General features: G+C 39.1%; 1 protein-coding gene across 1 annotated transcript in view; it reads right to left on the bottom strand.

Annotated features, from left to right (window-relative positions):
- Positions 1-22598, bottom strand: part of slc8a2b (solute carrier family 8 member 2b) — a 165350-nt gene that overhangs the window by 56710 nt on the left and 86042 nt on the right. Inside the window, exon 3 of the mRNA XM_041995158.1 lies at positions 14009-14071. The gene's annotated coding sequence lies outside the window, so the exon portion shown is untranslated. The remainder of the gene's footprint in view (positions 1-14008; positions 14072-22598) is intronic.

Here is a 22598-nt window from a genome sequence, read left to right on the forward strand (position 1 = left end):
CAAAGATTCAATTACATCAAGTTGCTTCCAATCTCATGTATTTACTCAGATTTATTGAGTCAGTTTAATTTCTACAAACGCAAGTCGTTCCACTTAACACAACTTTCTATAAGATTTTAAAGTTCCTGAAACAGACACCGCTTATTCAGCATCTGCAGAAGGTTCCCATCACGATCCAAGCATGCTTTCAAACTTATAGACTATTAATCACACTTTCATGTACATTTAGACATTAATGCATAATTTTTTTAGTTTTAAGCATAAGGGACAGGTCTGCAGAGTACAAGTAAAAAAAAGAGAAACTAAAGAACACTCCATTGCGGTTTCTGATTAAACAAGCTGCATACAGTAGTTTTTTTTAATAGTAACCATATTTTTAACTGCACTACGTGCACTAATATAAATGCTCATGCACGTGATGCGTGAAGTCACAGTGCACGTGCGAAAATAAGGCTACCTCAAAAGCCGAGTGTAATTCAAGCTCTCTATATATATTATATATATGTATAAATATATATATGTATAAATATATATATATATATATATATATATATATATATATATATATATATGTATAAACTACAATAAGCTAAAATTATTCATGTCATAGTGATAAATAAAATCTCTCTGGAATGGCTTAACAGAAATACCAGGAAATATCCGGAAATACCAGGAAAGCTGCTGCAGCTCACGTCATATCAATAAAACACTGCAGAATCCGGCAATTTCAAGTCATCACTCAGTTGTTTGTCTTCATTTCCTGATGCTGCAGCTCAGTTATCACCTTGCTAATCTGAGATCACAGATACAAGTGAGGCATCCGTTTTCACTGGATCCACTATTTCAGGGTATTAACTATCAATAATCCAGAACTCCAGAGAGGAGAGGCTTTCTCTCTCTACAGCACTTTAATTATTAACACAAAGGAGACAGCTGGGTACAAATATCAGTTTATAATTTGAAAGCAAAGTTTCTTGTAATTCAAACAACATTTTTAGTCCAACTCTAATGAAAGTCATAGAAGCATGACGTTTTGCATTTAATTAAAATCTTATTGAAACTCAGCTTGCTATCAAATCCAGACTAAATACACATCAGTGCATTTGCACAGCAATTCTTGAACTCGTCTGAACTTAATTTTAATTTGTCCATCTCTTCTCCTCTGTGCTTTGCTGTCTTGCTTGGATTTGTAGTTGATCAGCCAAACATCTGTCTTGTCTCCCCTACATCTCCCTTTACAACACGCCGGCACCTCCCTCTGTGTTTGTAATGAGGAACTAAATTAAAACTGATAAAAGTGTTGTAGACATGAATGGTTTAATTACTGCTTTTGAGCTTTAATGTTCAGTGTTTGCAATATGCCCAGTCTGGGATCAGATTATTGGATCTGATGATGCTTCTTTCATTAATTAAATCATTATAAAAAGCATAATAAGTATGTTTCTGCTCCCACTTCTTCCTCTGCTATTTTTGTCTTCTGTGATCTTTCTGCTTAACTTTAAAAAACTAACATGAACCTGGATCATTTAATTTCTTCTCTTTCCGTATAAGTCACCAAATTGCTTGTAAAATCTGTTAATTTTTGCTCCTAGCACAGAAGTAGTAGCCTTGGAAAGGTCAGAAAGCGTGTCGGCCACAAGCAGCTGTGGTGGAGCAAGTTTCTGAATGAATGAGGAGCTATAGATCCAGTAGTTACAAGAACTGATAAAAAGTTTCTTTCTGACTGATTCACATCAGTTTTCATCTAAAGGCACAAAGCACCTAAGACCAAAAACTACAGCAGCTCTGATCAGCGTTGCAGTGACGACGCAGCGGACGGAGCGACACACTTTATTTCAGTGATTCTCAATCCTGGCCCTCATGGACCCACTGCCCTGCATGTTCCACTTGATTACTCATCAAGTTCTTTGCAAACCTGTTAACTAGCCATTTATTTTATTCAGGTGTGTAAAAGTAAGGTTACCTCTAAAAGATGCAGGGCAGTTGGTCCTGGGGACCAGGATTGAGAAACACTGCTTAGACTTAGACCAGGGATCCCCAACTCTGGTCCTCAAGTTCCACTGGCCTGCAGACTGTCAATGTCTCCCTGCTTCAACACACCTTACTGAAATTAATGGCTCATTAGCAGACTTGTGCAGCACTTGCCATTTCATTTGAACAGGCGTGTTGCAGCAGGGAGACATCTAATACCTGCAGGTAGTGGACCTTGATGACCAGGATTGAGAAACACTGCCGTAGACCTCAGCTGAACTGGAAAAGGTCCAGGGCTGAAGTAATCTTGTAAGATCTTAAAAAAGCCCTAGGCTGTTCAACATCTGGGAGCTGTTGGTTGACACAATATTAAAGATATAACTCAGTTTTCATTTAATGGGTTAATTACAATTGGAAGGAGTAAATTTTAAGCTTTGGTCCACCTTTAATTGCTTAACTGAGATTATTTTATGCTTGGTGATTTCAAGTGTTTTTTTTTTTATAGAAAAGCTCTGTGTTGGGCATTTTTATCTAATAAACGTCTGCCCTTGACTTATCAGAGAACCAGATTGTACTGTAGTTTTTACAGTAATTATTGAGCTGGCAGCCTCATGCCGCCACCGACTGTGAGTCACACGACATGTTCAATATGATCTGAATGGGCCTCTTACAACCAGAAGCAGGGATGTCCAGAGCTGCTCCTCCTGCTGCACAACTCTGCTACCACAATATCTGACTCATCTGTCCACCAGGACCGAAGCTCGCAAAAACAGCGAAGAGAGGCTGACAAACACACGCTCGTTTCCATTTTCTCCCTCTTCAATACAAACTCTCAGGATTAGGTATGGCTAAATCAGGGTGCAAACTGGCCTCAGCAAGGATTTTCTTTTTACCTGCTGAGGTTTTCTCTCTGAGGAGACCATCAGGGTCAGTCTACAGAGCAGACAGACATGAAGAGAGAGTCACAGACAGTTTCAGTTGAGATGTAAACATGAGCACAGAGATCTGTACAACCTTTTTAACAACATATTAGGATTGGGGCTGAATCAAAAATCCTGAATTTTAATGATACAATACTGACAGGTCAACTGCAGGAGATGCATAGCAACCATTATAACGTTCACTTTTTTCAGGACGAAATATCAAGCACTGACATAAAGTGATAAAAACAAACGCTTGCTGAACCCTGGATATTTCTCTGGGGAATCTCTCCCACCAAGTCCATTGCATGTATGTACTGTGAGAGCAGACAGTTGCTGGCATCCTGGGCTCAGCCTGCCCTCCATTGTTTTCCCCTGGGCTTTATTCTCTGGCATACAGGTACCCACTGTCACCTGGGACTCTCATCATTTCCTTCCAGCTGCCACAGCAGGTGTTTCTTTGTGACTGCATTGGGTGAAATAGCTGATGTTGAAAGACAAGCTCCCTGTGGTAAGATCACCTTCATAGACCTCGTGGACCAGCCAGCCACACTCCCTGCAGCCTGCTCTGAAGGTTCAACAGACAAAACAAACTCCAGTAATGTTTCATACTGTGCAGTCGAGCCTCTCCAAATCACTGCTGGGTAAATTCCCTCACTTCAACAGCCATTCAGGAGGTGATGATGCAGACTGTCATGAAATAAAAAGCTGCTGCCCCTGAAACAACACTGACATTGTGGTATTAAATTTTATTGCCAGGTTAATAAATATTAATTTTGTTGTGTTTCTTTTACGTTCAGATGCAATTACTAGCTGTGTTTCTATGTGTGATCAAAGTTGACGTTTCTGTTAATTCTTTATTTATTTATTATTTATATATTCTTTCTTTTTGACCCTTGGTAGAAGCTTATCTGATCCTTTACTGTCTATCAGGTTGTCATATTGAATACATAAAAAGAGGAAATACACGTCCAGCTCTTCAGCTGCTCCTGTGTGAACTAATTAAACACTATTTACATTTATGTTCTTCTCTTAGAGAAAAAGAATCTCTTCTTTGTAATATGGATCTAATACAATAATACACTAAAAATAATAAGTATTTCATCAATAAAATCCCAATGATACCAATTATGCTAACTGTATAACTTCATACTGCTCACTGTAAAAATAACATGTCATTATATTGTCATGTTTATATTTGCCATTTTAAGAATGAGAGCAGTTTAAGGCTAAATAAGAAACATTTTTCTGTAAAAAATAATTTAAAATGTTCTCATTTGTTGCAAGGCATGAAAGGATGCTTCCCTACGAACAATCTGTCTCTTTGATGTCTTTGTCAAGCTTTTCTCCTTTCAAAATAAGAGTTACGTGATGGAATAACTTTGGTGCACTGTGTAGCTCTTTACTACTTCCTGGTTTCTTAACCAATCATATTTGACTCCCCACGGTTGCCAAACAACAGTGCAGCATATCTGTATTTTGTGTCAGCAAAAGAGCAACAGCCTGCAGGTATGGAAGCTAGTAAAAGAAGCGGACCAGAAATAGTTTCAGAAAAACCTAAAAAGTTGCGACGTGCTGCTAAAAAATAATTTTGTTTGCTGGCACACTGTTAGAGAGCCGTCCTTTCACAAACTGGCAACTTGTGCGAAACTGGGGGGTAGGGTGTTTTTCTCTTTCAACTGCAGTTTTGATTTGAAACATTAGGTGTCATTGTTATTTATTTCGCCTTTAATAATAATATATGGGTAATTTAACTGTTACTATCTGCATAAGCATTCAAGAATCATATTATAGAAAAGTAACCCTCCTTCCCCAAAAAAAGAAAAAGATCTAATGTAAAATTATTTATTGAAAATTATTGTATGTTAAATCCTTTTTCCATGTTTTTTTTTGTTTTTTGTTTTTTTTTAGGTGGAGGTGGTTGTTCTATGAGGTCATTAAATAACATCATTCCATCGAAAGCCACAGTTATATCGTTGGAACTCCATAAGCATCTATTTATAATCCAGATACGTTGGATTAATATGCTGCGTTTACTGTACAATACATCACTGTACATAAAGGCACCGGTTTAATGACTGTAGTGTAAAGGCAGATGTGAGATTGGTGTACACATTGAAAGGAAAATGTCAGGGAAAATGAGAGGGAGGAAAAAACTGCTGCAACATACATTACACTGAGTTAATGTTACAGTTAAAGGTGCACTGATGATTTATGTTGGAATGAGTGGGATATATAAATTAAATTGACCTGAACATTAGCTGTTTTTTTAAATCATTCTATTGAATTCTACTGTAAAGACAGTGGTGGTCAAGTTTTTTTTTACCTTAGCTTATCCTCAAGTTCCAGGTATTTATGAATTCCTGCTTAATTATACAAGATTAAGGGATGAGACATTTCACAGGCTTTGGGGGTTGTTTTTGGAAAAAGGAAGAGTTATAACTATTAAATTAAGCAAAATCCTACATGAGGTACCTTTGCAGGAAACTCGTGAGGCAGAAAGAAATACATGCTCTGAGACCACAGAGCTGCTGACAGCTTGAAGAGATGAATTCTGGTTATAATCCTGCTTAAAATGGTTGGAGAGCTGCAGGCCTGCTGCAGCTAAGTCACAGAGGAATTAAGACCTGGGAGCAAAAACTGCTTTAACGATAAAGGCAACGTTTGATCTGTAGCTTTCTGTCTGTCTTACTGTCCCAAATATAATCCCATAGTATGGACTTAGGTAAAAAAAATAAATAAATAAAACATGATTGAGAGATTAGTAGAACAACTCTTGCTTTGTCCAGAGTCCCTCCACTAATCATTCTCTCACTCCCACATAAAGAAAACACAATCAGTGGTGAGCTACAAGCAAATCTCACATGTGAGGAGCAGCTCTGCCTCAGAGGGCAACAAGGTTAGAGTTTAACAATCTTTATCTAAACCAAAGCAATACATTTTTTTCCCTAAACCTAACCAGGCTGTAGCTGAAGAGTGATTAGTGTCCTCCTTCCCCACATCTTCCTGCAGCCACAAACTTACTCACGTTTTATTATTTTATTTATTTAGAATTAGTTCACAGAAAAACAGATGACTTTGCATGTTATTTACCACAATAATAGTTTTGCATTTGGTGAAACAGAACTTCCTCTTTACTTGTGGTACAAACAAAATCTTTTCTACATTCATGGCTTAAAGCAGGAGTGGAAACTGGTAAAAAGAACATGTCAGCACACATTTATGGATCTGGCCTTTTGTCTTTGTCTTTTGTATTTGCTCACCTCCTGCTTCAAAGTGTTGAAGCTCTATCAATTAAAGGTTTGGAAATTTGGATGTCTGTCCATGTTTGGATCAGATATGTATTGTTATTTCATCTTTAGTTTTCTTTAGTGCCAGAGTTAGAAAAGAGGTTAACTGGAGGAAGCAACAAGTTCTTTTCAAAGAAATTAATTTTAACATGTCCCTCTGAAACTTGGACTGAAGTTGTGGAACTGCTGGTGCAGTTTTACTGCAGCACACACTCCCTGAGCATCTTATCACTTAAAAACAGCAGAGCAGTCCGGCTGTATCTGCCATCGTTGGAGCCAAACAAACACTCCAGCTGCTGCAAAGAGCAGATCTAATTTTATGCTGCACACACTGCACTCAGTCTCCTACACAGCGGCAGGACACAGCTAATAGAGTTTATGACCTTGCTGAGGAAGTGGAAATGAGTGTTTTGCATTATTTTACTCAAGTTAAAAAAACAACTGACAAATGATCCACTGATGACAAAATAACTTGCTTTTTGTGGCAAATACACTGTTTCCTGTGCTTGCTTTAAGCTGACGCATCCCATATTTTATTTGTTGAGTAACTTAAATGTGAAGCAGCAGGTGTTTGATGAATCTCACACTATGTCAGTGCAACTGTAGTCGGCTGTCTGAATCCACGGCAGGGTTGCTAAACTAGCAGTAAAGATTAGTGCAAAGAAAAAAAGGATATTTGGGATAAATATGGTAAAAAATGTGTCTGGATTTCATTCATAGTCTGTTAATTCTGACCTATGTGTCAGAAATTTCTGAAAGTTCTCTAAATGTAATGCAACTTGTTGATTGATTAGCTGCCTGCTGAGGCTGTCTGTGGGCCTGTTGATCCCCGATCGAAGCGCCAATACAATGAGTGCACAAGACTGATGAAGCCTTATCAGCACAGCAGAAGAAGTTCCTGCATTTTTATTACAAAATTAGCATTACAACACATCCTTTGTTTATAAAACATAAAAAAAACAATCTAAATATTGATTCTTTTCTTGTGTTGAATTCTTTTCTGAAGACAGATCCATCCAATTTACTGCAAGATGTTTTTCTTGATTGAAGTTGGAACTCAAGAGTCAAATTAATCGAAGACAACAGCTAAGAAACCTCAGCCATTGTTTGTTGTGTAAATCCTCAGCTTTTTCTCATACTATTTCATTTGATCAGACTTGTTTTCAGTTTTGGATTCTACAAGGCAAACAGACTTTCTATTAGTTGTACACAGACACAGACAAGGTGTCCTTTGGCATCTGTGCTTCGATGCATCGGCAGCGGAAATTTAATATTGAACAAAAGTCCACATTAGAAGGCAGGACGGATGGATAGGTAATAAATAGAAGGGCTGTCAGTTTAGAAACAGGGGCTTTTAATATTGTCCATTCATTCACTATACAGCATCAAAGAAAACTCAACTCTCTTTGATTGTGCTGTATCCACTTATAGAGGCACAAGCTGCAACACATTTTACTGATAAATTTCCCAAATCATGCTGTTCATGCAGAAGAGGATACAAGCTACTTTCTGGCTGAGATATCCTGAAAGTAATATTATATAATCTATAACAGATATGAAAATAATTTAACTGCTATAGCAGTTAGGATCAGAGTTAGCATAAGCATGCTCTCTTTCGGTAGCTCCTGGTTCAAGGCCGCAGTGCATGATGGTCTGCTTTGACAGATGTACTGTATCAGGTGAGGAATTTGTAGTGCACTACATAGTGAATGAAGCTGAAGAATGGGTGAAACCAGTAGTGGACTATAGAGCGAGGAAGGGGACAGTTTAAACACAGTTTCAGGTTTGATGATCCCCCAATTCTTGTAACTTTTGAGTCTAAAATCATTGTTCTCATTCTTGTCCCTTTTTTCTTTTATGTTTCACTTTATTTGAATTCTTGTATTCAGAGAACAAAGCAGTTTTAAAAAATGGGATTAGTCTGTATTTAAACTAAAAACCAAACATCTGTGATGTCCCTCCAAATGGCTCAAAATATTCAGCATTCTCCCTTAATGATAAAGACAGTAAACTCAGCCTCATCCTTTGTTTTGTTGACAGCCAGCATTGATCATTTTTAATCAATTCAGACATTTTCAAAAACCTTTTTTTTATTTGTTGTGTAGACTCTTAACTATTACAGATTTGTTCCCTCAGTGACACGTTGTTTTGTGTCCTTACACCTCTACAGATGCCCAGAGAAGCAAATCCACACAGATAATTTATAAGCAGTCCAACCTGATGGTTCCAGAGTTAATTCCACTCAGAAAAGACTTCACTGGCAGGAGGAACATATAGCTCCTGGTCTCTACTAGCAAAACCATGAAAACAGTGTTTTTATTCAGCTGAGAATTGTATCCTGCACATAGTGGACCTCATTTGTCTCTGTTTATTGCAGCTCACCAGCAGGGACCTCCACTAAAGCAGTAACAAACTGCACCGAACCAGTGAAGGATGGAGGAACATTTTCTCTTTAATTCCCAGTCCGGATTCTTCCCATCAATCCCAGGAGGTGACTGCAGGTGAGATTCTTCTAGCATTTTTTTTTTTACAAAATTTGTGTTGCATCATGGGAAAAATGCTTGGAAAGTCAGGAAAAGATTGATGGACAACAATGCGCTGAGTTTAAAAAGTCATTTTAAAATGCAGTTCTCTTTCATTCTCTTTTTATTCCAGGTGACATCTTTATGACATAAAAAATTAGACTAAAGTAACAATATCTACCTCATCTTTCTCAATTATCAACATATTTAACAAGAAGCACTCAGAGAGCGCTGACTTAGCCACAAACTGGGTTAGCTGTTAGTGTATTTAACACGATTCTGGGCAAAATCTGTTGAGTTAGAAGCTGTAATGGCAAAATGATTCGTATCACCCAATACTAAAGAATCTTTTAAAAGGTCCTGGATCCAGGCGATGATCCGTATCACCCCCAAAATGTAGTCACTTATTCTTTATTCCATTTTTGAAATTTCCTGAAAATTTCCATAACTTTTTGAGTTTTGTTGCTAACAGACAGACAGACAACCATCAAAAACAACCTTCGCCTTGGTGAAGGTAACAGTAAACAGTACATTTGTCCTCTTGCCTAAAGATGTTTTTTTTTTTTTTTTTTGGACTTCACAATTTTTTATTTTTTATGTCCAGTTTAACCTTCTCTCAACTTTATCTGATATGAAACTTGTAGAGTTATTCATCCTTTCATGTTTAACTCTATTTTATGTATTAATTTTTTTATAAAAATTTTTTTTAAATATTTGCCTCTATTGTATTTAAATGTGCTTTATAAATGAGGTTTCCTGCTTTTCTGTTTTGTCTACCTCTCTTCCTCCATACAGTCAAACAGCACAGATGGCACATCCCAGGACAGATGCATCTGTCTCAACTAACACTCACTTTTCCACCAGCCGTGTCACTGGAAACTGAACACCATCTTGCACTCTAGAGAAATCCCTGCTCTTCTTTTTCTATTTGCTACCGTAAAAATATAGACAACAAGTAAAAAAAGGGGGAAAAAAAAAAAGGTCTGGAAATTGAACTTAATCTTTTGGTGCACATTTCTCATCTTTAAATGTCTTGAGACAGACAAGCACAGACTCTGTGAGAAGACAGTAATACCTTCTTTATCCTGGTTGATACATTGGTTTGCATTTCTTTAAACCTTTCGACTTTCACTGAATTGTACCTCTACTTCGCAGACCACATTGAGGAGCTGATGTAACACTTGGCAAATATCTAAATAATTTTAAAACCATATTAAAATTGGACTCTAAATATACAAAGTATACAGAGTCAAGTTTTTCATTTCCATCCTCCTTCAGTTTCCTGCTCTCTGCAGTTTACTAATGTTTTCTTTATAACACGCCTCTGAGATTCATCAGCCTCATCAGTAACAGACACATACAGTATCTCTCTATGCTCTGGTAGCGTCTTCGCTTGTGCTACACTTTGCCTTACTGCATCAATAAATTGTAATTTCCCTCTGGAATAAATAAAGTATTAAAACAAGGCTGATTTATTGTCTGTCACAGCCAATGTTGATAAGATATGCTGTTCAACCCCATCTAAAACGTGAAGTGTTTCATCTTCCAGGTGCTTCAGATGGACTGGGAAGGTAGTTTTAATACACACACCCACTCTAGCATATAGAACCATATACATACCATTAAACCTCATATTAACAGGGAAAACAGTGAGATGGGTGACACATCTGGAGGAGATATTTGAGTTCAAGAGACACGGCAGAGACTTAATTCTCCTAAAGGATGGAGAGAAACTGTGAGTTAATAAATAGGAGTGTCCCAGATGAGGGGGAATGTGTATGTTATATGGGTGTGTTAGGTTTGTGGTCCATGAGAAAACAGTAATTGAGTCTGTTGAGGCTTTTCTCTGGATACCTGACAACTTGACATGAGCTCTGAGGCTTTGAAGAGACCTGGACAAAGGCACACACACACACACACATACACATACACAATGTGAATATTATTACCATTCAATCCCCCCACATGACATGCAAGCAACTGTAAGAGTAAATGTAAAATGTCATTGCTTCTACTGAAAAGATGCACCATGATCAGCTGTCTTGTTTTATTACTATGTGTGTTTTATATATCTGTTTTATATAGTTGAATTTGTATGGCTACTATTTTGGCCAAGTCTCCCTTGTAAAAAAGACTTAATCTCATTGGGACTACATGGTTAAAAAAAGGTTAAATGAAATAAATAAAATGCACATATTAATGGCCTGCCCACATGGTTCTGATGAAAAACACATTCAGACATATGAATAAGAAAGTACACCCTCATTCAGTTTTAATGTTTATCAGGACTTAATAAAAAAATATCTGTTCCTTATGAAATCTTCAAATTTGAGTAAATACAACCTCAGATGATGATGAACACATATACTTTGTTGTTTGCTGAGTCGCCCAAACAGCAACCACTTCATTTGCTGCTTTTGTGGTTGTTAAAAGAACTTTCCATCCCTATACGAGATGTTTCAGATTCAATTAGCTGCATACAGTAGCAGCAGAATGTTGTTGGGAGTAATCCTGCTTTTGATCATGCGGTTGTGCACCAATATGCATGTGCATGATCATGATTTGAAAATAAGGCTCCCCCAAAAACCCCTGTGTAACTCACGCCTTCTCTGCATCATTATTTAGTCAACAAAGTGAGTAAAAAACAAAGTACATCCCATACCACAACAGCTTGTAGATCCACCTGTTGCAGCAATAACATGAAAACAATAATTTTCTGCATGATATTTTCTTTTTCAGCCATTCTGCTGTAGATTTGCTGCTATGTTTGGGTCCATTGTCCTGCTTAATGACACAGTTTCAGTCAAGCTTTAGAAAGATCAAATAGGTGGCCTCTACTCTAGAATGCTTGACATACAGAGGAGTTCATTGTCCACTCAAAGACAGCAAGGTGTCCAGGTCCTGTGGCTGCAAAACAAGCCCAAATCATGAGCCCTCCACCACCATGTTTGACAGTTGTGACAAAGTGTTGATCAAACAGTTTTAGCAGATATTCTTTTAATTGCAGGTTTTAGATATTTCTCTATTTTCATACAAGTTAATCAAATTAAATAGATCTTAACACCTTATTCTCACGTTCTTTACAAGCCTGTTGATGACTCAATATTTTGATCCAGTTTAGTGTAAGCAGGGAAAAATCTAAGAAACAACTGGCACAAAGTAGCACAAAGACACATGACCAGTAATCACTTTTAACAACACTCATTCATCACTACTTGGCTGGTTGTCGTTTGGATTCAACTAATGAGCCATTGACATTGCTGTTACCCACAATGCACTGCATAGCCCTCAAGCCCTACCACTCATGGTCATTGGTTATTGACAAACATGTGTTATGCTGCATGCTTGTGTATGAGTCTTCTGCTTGTTGGTGCAATAATTATCTCATTATTCAAATATCTGTTTTTCCCGCCTTCCTAATCATCTATTTTCAGTCACCTCAAACCTACTGAAAACATACTGAAAAAGGTTCTGAAACGTTTGGACAAAGTTTTCAGAAATAATTCATGGATGATTCAGATTCATGATAACTGTAGTTTTCACATACAAAATGAAAGAGCAGCCAAAAGTGCTGAAAACAGAAATGTGACAAAACTCTTGGAAGTCTGGAGACAAATTTAACATAACAGATTCCCACAGGTACAGCACACAGTCTAACTAATGATTTCTTTACTGAAGACAATATCAGCATTGAGTTCACGTATGTAGAGCGCCTTTTCTACAGATTTAACACTGAAAGTAGTTTTAGACGGAACAACCAGAATCTCACCTGCAATCACAAAAGCAGAGATTTTTGTGCTTTTGTGACTGCAGTCAGAACTGATCCAAGTCTTAGTGGCTGGGATTAAGGTTAGAAACGTATCCAGTTAGATACAAGCTCAGTCAGAATAATAAAGAATCACCTACTAACTCCAACTTTGTAAGTTAGGCTGTGGATAAGCCACAAACCAACAAACAGCCTAATCAAAAAAAAAAAAAAAAAAAGTAGTTGCCACTTAATGCATGGGAAAGACCAGAAACACTCCAGTGTGTGTGTATTTCAAAATCTCGTTAAACTTCCCTCTTCATGTTGTATTTTTGATTGACTACACCAAAACATATTTTTCTCTAACCATAACCAGATATTTCATGTTTTAAACTTAAAGTTGACAAGACATTTGATCACTGAGTATACAGATTCAGATGTAAATTGCAAGGTGTAGCAACATCTAAGGTAAAAGAAGTGAGACAACCAAAGCTACATCCTGTTTAGATAATAAAATAAAGAAAAGAAACTGAGATTAATGATTTCATGACAAATCGATGTAGCTGGACCTGATAAAGTCTAAATGTGGTTTGAGACAAAAAGGACAAGCTGTTTTCTATGTGCTGTAATAGTTTTTTTCTCTTTTAATAAGCACATTTTGTTTGACTTGAACACAAACCTGCTGGATGCAGATTTAGCTCATGTTGGTGAAGCTTTTGGTTGGATTTGTGAAAATCAGAAGATGAGTTTTCATTCACTGAAGGAATATTTTGAAAGTCTGAGGAAAAGAAACATGAAAGTGAAATTGTATTAATTACCCTGTTTAAAGAGAAAAACTAGGCTATGTAGTGTTGTCTGCGGGTGGCTAAGCTGCTGGTGGTAAAATTCAGCAGAAGATGTAGTTGTCCAAACCAGAAGCAAAACTCAAGGAGGTAAAAATTGTGGTTGTTATTCATAAGAGGAAACTGAAGAGAGCTGTTCTTCAAAAAGGACTTTAATCTCTGGAATATCCAAGATATATTATCATATGTGAGGCGATGCCAAGAATTAATTGTTTGCCTGCTCAGACTGGAAACAGCTGGTGAGCCACATCATCTTAACATTCATCAGGCATGATTTGATCTGTACAGCCGCTTCTTATTATTACTATTTAAATTAAAAACTATTTAAATAACCAGTTATTATTATTATTATTATTACTATTTACCTTTTGTGGTGGCGTAAGTAAACATTAAAAACCAACACTGAAAAAAGTTATACTTTAATCCAAATTTTTAAATAATTTCTTGTTAATCTGACTGATAACTAAGCAAATTGACAGATTAATTAGTTATAAATATAATTGCGGTCCTCACTGCTTCTTTGATGTCACATTGACAGTCTCTGTGGCTGAGGCAGGTTTGATCCAGCATCATGGATGAAAAGCATAACACTATCCACGCTGTGAGATTACTGCACCTCTCCCTCCTCATCTCCTCTTCATGGCAATGACTGGCCCAATTAGCATATTTCCCAAGGGAAAGTAAAGAAAAAGCAAAACAGAAAGGAAAGCACACTTACCACCAGTCTCAGGTGCTCCTTCTTCAAGTCTTGATCCACATAGAGCTCCTACTCACTGGCAGGCTGCAGAGAGAGTAACAGATAAGAGGCTTTCACTTCTGATGCTCTTTAAAGCATTTTGCAGCAAAGACCAGAACAGCAATGGCTAAAAGCTTCTTCAAAACTCTGCAGCTCCCACAGGCACACATGAGTAACAAAACAAAGACAGGCACACCACATCCAGGAACACATCCCACATCAGCTAAAAGACAGAGGAAAGACGAACCAAGAGATGCACAGACAGAGAAGAAAATAAAGGGAGAGGTAGAGTGTGAGCGGTGATATAGGTCAGTGATCAGGTCTCATTTGGATAGATGTCAGTTAATTAGATGTGCCTTCATCTGCAGAGGTGGGTCATGCATGTTGAACACAAACATTAAACACACACTTCATTTTGTGTGCGTAATATTTTTCCATCAGTGAGTCATATTATAACAGATGGTATGAAAGCAAAGGGAAGGATGAAGTGGCAGCATGAGACAGATGAATTTTCTGCTCATATACTCAACTGATTTCATCCCCAGATAAAGACAGAGATTTCACTCTAACCTGCAATCACTTTTAAAGTTTTTCAGAGCTCTCAACATTAGTGTCCCACGATGATCCAAAGAGTTTCATGGGCTTTTTCAGCAAGCTGGAAATATCAGGATTTTCAGATGCACAGGGTTAAATCTATCAATATGCTTGTAGAGGACACTGTATGTCAACATGATATAAACATGATGAAACAGTTGTTGCCTTTGGTTTGAGGAAAAATATAAATGATACAACCCACTCTGCAGTAGCTAATATTCAGTTACTAAGTCAAAAATTAGGGCTCAGTTTTCTAAATGTGATCCAGGTGTCAAACATATGGAATCCCACATTGTTATGATTTACTCACCAGAGTGAAATTTAATGCTTATAAGAAGCACAGAGTGACCGAGAAAGATTTTGAAGAGCTTTTACACTTTTAGATAAAAACCATTCTCTCCTCTCAGGATGTCCTTGAGCAGAAAAGTACACAGTGAAATTATATGTTGTTGTAGAGCAACATTTTCATTCTGGGTTTATTTTAAATTGAGCCCAAAGCTCAAATTGAAACTTCCTCATGCTTCAAGAATACACCTGCAGCACATTCATTTAATAAATAAACATCTAAAATCATTAAATGACTGTTTCTTTAATGATGTGACTGATTTTTATTAGTTTAATTTACACATTCATGAGCAGACTGGGATTCTTTTTGTCATCTTTCTTTTCTGCTTCAGCTGCAGCAGCTGTGTTGATAACCAGCTTAGCGAGATCAAGTTAGGCCAGCAAGTTAGGCAAGATAACTAGAAAATATCATGGCTATGTGGAACCTGGTGTGTAGCACAGCCCCCTGAATGGATGGGGAGTGTCACTGTACGGTGAATTTGAGGTCTCTTTGGAGGCTTTACCAGGGTCAAGGCAGCATCCTGGTTGGGGCACTGCAGCATTCTTGAACATCTCAAGCATCAAGATCTAACAGGACGGTTCTTTATATTTATCGACTTGCACAAATATATACCCCATTTTACACCATTTTTCCTGGTGAGATGAGAAGAGATTTAGACACATTCAGAGGATCTTTTATGGACTTTAAACCTAAAAGCAATCCAAATGCTGCTCAACAAACAGTGCCATTTGTCCTTGTTACTAACCAAGTCTTAAATTATGTGTTTACAATTATTTTTTTTCATCTGTGTAATTCACAGCAAATCTGATAAAATAATTTTCTTAACTTTCATAATTAAAATCTTCTAAAAGCTATTCCATATGAATGCAAAGACCTGCTGCTTTGATGTGGCCATTTATTTCTAAACTTAGTGCCCCATTAAACAGCTGATCAGAGTGGAGTCAGTTATCAGATACTGAGGTCACAGTGAATTTAGTAAATGAGTCCAATATATCTGAGTAATATAAAACATTTTAAGGAGGAATACTAAAGAACTGCATCACATTTAAAGAAATAAACCTTTTTCATACAAGAGCAGGAGAGAATTTGACTTTCTCTGTGTTTGTAGGATCATGAATACACATCACATCTGGAGATGCACTGTTTTGTTTACAGCATGCTGATAATGGAGGGTGAGGCTTCCTGTTTTTGTGTTGATGTGTATTTGAATGTATCAACAAAATCACAGAGTGAGATTATAAGCCTACAGAAACGAGTATGTCAGACACAAGCAGGCACTCTCACCTGCCATGAACGCTCTGAAGAACTACCTGCTGTGATCATGTAGGGCCTCATACTGTTATTTCTATGACTTCCTAGAAGGCAGCTTGTTCCACAAAGACTTCATAGAAAATGCAACTGACATTTGTCTCCTCACATGCAGCCACTCTAGAGCATTTTATTTTTTATTTACTATTATTCTTTATCTGCTGGTCAGAAATGAAGCGATTATGTGCTCCTCTGCAGGGTCAATTCATTTGAATAAGTTTATTTCATATTGAGATAAACCCAACTGTTTCCTTTGAGTATGTGTGTGTGCATGCATGCATGTAAGTGACACTAGTGCATGACAAATGGAAGTTATTTGGGGGAAAAAAAAAAAACTTCAGCAAAACTAAAGAGACCATGTAGTTTCTGCATTGTTTGAACAGTAGTAGCCATGTGTGTTCTATAACATTTACAAGTCCCCCAGGGTGGAAATATTCAATGAAGAACCTCTTTAAATCTTTATTCTTTATCCATTAATGATATTTGAGGGTTTGAAAGTGTGTGTGTGTGTGTGTGTGTGTGTGTGTGTGTACATTCATTGCTCTCTAAAAAATGTATTTTTGAAACTGTCCCCTTGACACATTTCAAAGTCCTTCACAGTCTTTCAGGTCATTGCAAATGTGTGTTTGTAGAGCTGGATGTGTGACATGCTGATAAACAGTCTATTTTCTGCCTCGCCGCCTCATTCTTCCCTCAGATGTGACCGATATAAAGGTCTCGAGGAAAGGTTGATGCCAAGCGTTCATTAGAGAAGCATTCATCAAGAGTAAAGATGAAGTTCAACAGGTAAAAAAAAAAAACCTCCATTCCTGAGCTGTCTCTAATCACCGTGTCCTTTCACCCAGCATAACTCTGTCCTGTTTTCCTTCCCTCAGTCCAGAGTTCAACACAGTGCAGCCCTGCATCTCATTACTGCTCTTGCTTTGTCCTCCTGCACCTTTTTTTTTTCTCCAGCTTCCTTTGAAGCATCTCTTTTTTAAAGGTTGAGTCATAAGACATGCTGAAAATAACTTTCAGTAACGTGCAAGAAAAGCAGATCCATACAAACATACAAACAAGGATAAAGGAAATTTATCCAAACTTATTTCCTAATTAGGAATATTGGTCACCATGACAACAGGGCCTCTTTGTCTTAACATGTCCCTAAACAGAAAAGCATCAAATTTTTTTTTTACTGTGACAGGATCTCAATGGACAGAAGAAGATGAGAAAACAGGATAAAAACATTTGCTGTTTCATATTTAAGCTAATTAGAGTCATACCTATGCTACACAAAGTCTCAAAAATCATTATTTTGTTTTAAAGAATGTCACTTTTGTTTTTACACCTTTCAGATTTCCTGTTAAGCACAATTAACTAAAGTAGCATCAGGTGGCAGCTACTTTTTGTTAAACACTTTCAGAAGTCCTGGATGCCATTCAACAAGCACCAGACCATGTGTGTGGACTATGAATACACCAATGAAACTGGAAAACAGTAGTTCTTAAACTGAGAAAATGAAATCAGTCACTCTGCAACCTACTGCTCATATACACGATGGCCTCTGTGGCACCTCCAGGCACAGCTCGTCTTAATGCAAAATAGCCTTTATTTCAAGAAGATGTTAAGATAGCATGAATGCATAATCTACCGTGCAGCCACCTTGGCTGTTTGAACTCAACCAGGATTAGGAGATTATATCAGAGACATCAGTTTAAATATAAGTGAGGAATACAGACTGAAATGGGCACTGCAGGAGTGGGTTTCTGAGAAAAGCATTAATAATACCCTCCCTTTGCTTTCAGAAGCTTTCTAGGAAAAAGCTTGTTTCTGGAAATGCTGCATTCACTGGCAGAGGGAAAGACTGATACCATGTTAAACATAAAGAGTGGATAAAAAAAAGATGATTAGTCCCACTCTGTTCAAACTGAAAATCACTGTTCTGATCATTAACCTTAAAGTAAATATTTGCTGTCTTACATCTCCTGATTCCAGCAGCTACACAATTAATGCAATGAGTCAATTTCCCTTTTCTAAGCTGAACTATTAGAATCCAGGTCATGATACCTGAAACAACTACTGCACAGTAGGGTAGGACTGGCTCATAAAACATCCTATGTGTATTCAAAGACAAGATCCTGGACTGAGTTGCACCAGTTTATTGTTCCATGCTGGGAGGAACAGATGGCTTGGTGGATAATTTTGTATCATAAGTGCATCCACTGAACTGGGTTTGCATCATCTTCAGAGACACTGAAGAGCTCGTCTTGTTCAGGTTGCAATGGTTTTGGAGGAAAAAGGGCTGTTCAGGCCGGAAAGGTTGGGTTATATAACTTTCTGGGCGCATCCTACAAGGTAACAGATAGTGGGATGCAGTGGTGGATGTGTTAACACAGTGAGATGATGAAGGCAACTTGTGATTTAATGGTAATGGCAATCGTAAGAGCTGAATTGAAGGCAACTGGACAAATTCAAGCACCATTCAAGCAAATTAAGCCCAGTAGCCTTAATCACTGGTAAGAAGATGTTCCACATTATTTTATTTGAGGAAATTGATTAAATTTCAGCAATAAGAAAAGTAAAAATTCAAGAGTAGATCGGACCAACAATTTTCCTATTACTAGCACACAGTTTGATCTACTAAGCAACACAACCAGGTTGTTCTTTAAATCAAACACTAGACTGAACAATACGATCTAAAGGGAAAACCACAGCTGTTTCTCAACAAATGTGAAAACTGTATTGTCTACTGAATCTTTATGAACACCACGTTTCACCTCAATATGCAACTGGACTTTGAAGAAACACGTCAAATATGATTTCATTTTTAATCTTAAACTTTAAGCAGCTTTTTGACATGTTGATGTAACATTGGATGGTTGCAAACAAGATGTAAAACAACAAATCATCCACTTTGAACTGCATGCAGAAATAAGTTAGCAAACTGTACCAAAACTGTATCCATCACACCCTAATTCCCCCTTAAGTTAGGCTTGAAGGTTAAAAACAAAAATCTCTACAGATTACATATGTACTCACCACAAAGACATACTTGCTTAGAGAAAACTACAAATACAAACTACAGGTTGCAACAATCTAAATGCGTACTGAGAAAGCCCTAAAGAGTCATATTGACTAATTCTCCCACTTTTCTTTTCCACTCTTCCACTGAAACTTCTGTGTCAGCTTTTTCACTGCTCCAATATAAGCAGTTTAAAAGCAGTAAATAAAATTTTAAAAAGTCAATTAAATGAATTCCACCAAGTAAGAGAGTAACACTTACTGATGCAATTACCAGCTCTTTCACTTTCCCCCATTTACTAATTGCAAATAGCTGCAGTCGCCGAAGTTTTGTCGACTGGTGCAATCTGGCCAGTTTTCATCACTTTTAGAGTTTATGCAGCTGTTCCATCTGCTGCATTTTGGCTCTTGGTTAAAAGTGCATTAAGTCAGCCTTATAGATCAGCAGAAATGCATTGATTTTAGTATGATACAGGTAATGTAGCTGAACCTTTATGACCCAGATGCTAGTGCAAGACAGTCATAATATATACTTGTTTAAGGGTAGCAGATTTTGTGAAGCTTTTTCTGGCTCTTTGAAATATTTAAAAAATAATTGCAAATCAATGAATAAATATTGAGGCCATGAACAATAAAAACTAAAGTGTGGTAAGTGTGCCTTTTCTACAATTAAATAAAGAAATTGTCTGTAAGACTTTTTTGGGGGTTATTCATGTAGCAGCAAAATTTAGAAGGTAATGCCACTGAAATGTCCTTTCTGACACCACTTTAAATAATTTCCTGTGATATAATCCCACATCTATGGCTGTTTTAATTAGATTACAAACACCTGCAGCAACACTGTGGATGGGCGTAAATTGCATTGTGCAAACTTGATGAAAACAGGCAGGGATTATGCAACCGTGAAAGTACCAGTTTACAAACTCTGGAGGACTCCTGACTGAATTTATCTAAGAAGCCTCAGGTCACAGGATGAAGGACTGATTTCTGCACAGAGATGAAAGCTACTCTTACAGTTCAGTTTTCACACAGAACACGAAATACTGTAACTGTGATGCTTTTCAGTTATGTCTTCCTGACAAGACGCTGGTTGTCTCTTTATGAATTTGTTTACTTTGAATCAGTTACTGTGACCCTGAAGTGACCCAGAGGTGATAAATGTCAAGAGGATTGACTTTGGTTGGCATCATGTGATGAAAGTGAGTTCAGAGAGAGTGCAGAGCTGCAGCTTCAGCAGCAAGAGATGCATTTGAATTAAACACACTTTCAGATCAAGTCCATCACTCACAAGTGGAGCAAAGAGAAGAAAATGTAAATGGTGTTCCACACACTTATAAGGAGTCCTGAAGAACTAACAGTGAGTTATTTATCCAAACTACTGATGTCTTTGCACTCGAGTGAATCAAGCTGTCAGCTTTTTGCTCACTTTGTGTCAAGGGGCACAGATGGACATGGATTAGACAAACGGCAAAACAATTTCTGTTGTGACCATGAAGACAAATCTTATTTGGTGTTTTGGAAGAAGACAGAAAAGTGGCCTGTCATGCAGAGCCAAAGCACAGCCAAACAAAACAAAGGCCTGAAAACACAAGGATCCTGTGAAATCAGTTCATGCTTTTTAAAGTGAGTGTTTGACAGTTTTTGTTTTCTGTAACTATTTATAGAGAAAATGCAAACTTGCACTTCAGGAAAGAGCAGTGCATAAATGTCTTCAGCCTCAACATCACACCTAGGATACTGTCATAACGGTCAATCTAACGACAATAACAACAAAAACAGTATCAACAGCTCCATCACTTAGTGTAGGTGGAGCACTGTGACCTAGTCGTTTTGGGGGTTAGTAAATGGCTTCCTGTGGTGCGGGACTGGGCTGCTCTGCGGTGGGGGCGGCTCCGGGTCCGGCCATGTCGGGGGTTGTGGGGGCCAGCGGTTGGGGTCACCTTGTGGCGGGGGGTGAGGCCACTGGTGGTGCCTGGGTTGGTGGGTGTCGACCCTGGGCCGGGCGGGGGTTGTGGGCATTGGTGCCTGGGGGTGGTCCCCCCTCCCTCCGGGGTGGTGGGGTCTGTATGTGCCGGGGGTTTGGGCCTGCCTGGATGTGCTGCCATGGTGTGGGTTAGTGCATGCCCTAGTGTATGGTTACCACCCTGGGACCCAAAGTATGGCCCGGGGGAGGGAGGGGTGTAGGGGCTTGAAGGGGGGCTGAGTGGGATTCGGGGGATTATAGGGGGAGGTGCTGGGGTGTGAGACAGGGATGTATGTTGTGTGTGTCTATGCTGTGGATGATGTGTGTGTGTGTGTGTGTGGGGGGGGGGGGGGGGGGGGGGGTATGTTTGTGTGTGTGTGTGTGTGTGTGTGTGTGTGTGTGTATGCATGTGCTAGGAAGAGTGGGAGTGTGCAAGATCATAGGTAAGTAGGTGGGGTGTGGAGGGATGACATGGGCTCTCCCACTATTCTCCTTCCGCTCCTCTCCCCTGGGTGTCTGGTGGTTGGGTGTCTTCTGGGGTTGGTGGCGGCTTGTTGGCGGCTTGTTGGCTGCAGTTGCTGCGTGGGCTGGTCGTGGGGGGCGGCTGCCTCTGGCCTGTCTTGCTCTGGTGGGCCTCCTCGGGAACCGGGGTGCCTAGTGCTGTTAGCAGCTCACCATCTGGAGGGAGGTTCTCTTCCCTTCGGACTTACATTCCCAGACCCCTCTTCCTCCCTGCTCTCTATCTCTCTTACATAAACACATAGACACACACACACACACACACACACACACACACACACACACACACACACACACACACACACACACACACACACACACACAGGGTGGGGGTCGATGACGCCCTGGTTCCCGGGGTGTGCAGCTGGAACATTGGGGTGTGTGCTAGCCTACGCCGGGTGGTTGTCTGGGGGGGCCTGGTTCACCTGGGCATGGTGCAGGCCCTCTGTGTTTGGGGGGTAGGGGGGGCCGCCTCTGGGCTCCTAGGGCCCTGGGCCAATCGCTCGGGCTGCCCTGGGTGGCCAGTCCCTGGTGGGGCTGGCGGCTGCCGATCTTGGCCCATTGGGACCTGTGCCCCAAGACCGCAGGGGGCTCTTCCTGGGGCTCTCCTCTGCTGCCCTTCAGGTGGGGCTGGAGTCGTCTTCGGGGTGGGGTAGCTTGGGTTAGTGCCCCGGGGCTGTTGCTGAGGGCCCGGGTCTTTGGGCTGCCCTGGTCTGCCTCTGACCTCCGTAGAGGCGTGGTCGCATTTGCACAATCTCACTCACCACTCTTCATCACTAAACACTCCTTATTCCTCATGCTCTACATGCTGACACACTCACTGAGTTGTCCAGTGGGTTTAT

The sequence above is a fragment of the Melanotaenia boesemani genome, chromosome 9, assembly GCF_017639745.1.
Source record: "Melanotaenia boesemani isolate fMelBoe1 chromosome 9, fMelBoe1.pri, whole genome shotgun sequence".
NCBI lineage: Eukaryota > Metazoa > Chordata > Actinopteri > Atheriniformes > Melanotaeniidae > Melanotaenia > Melanotaenia boesemani.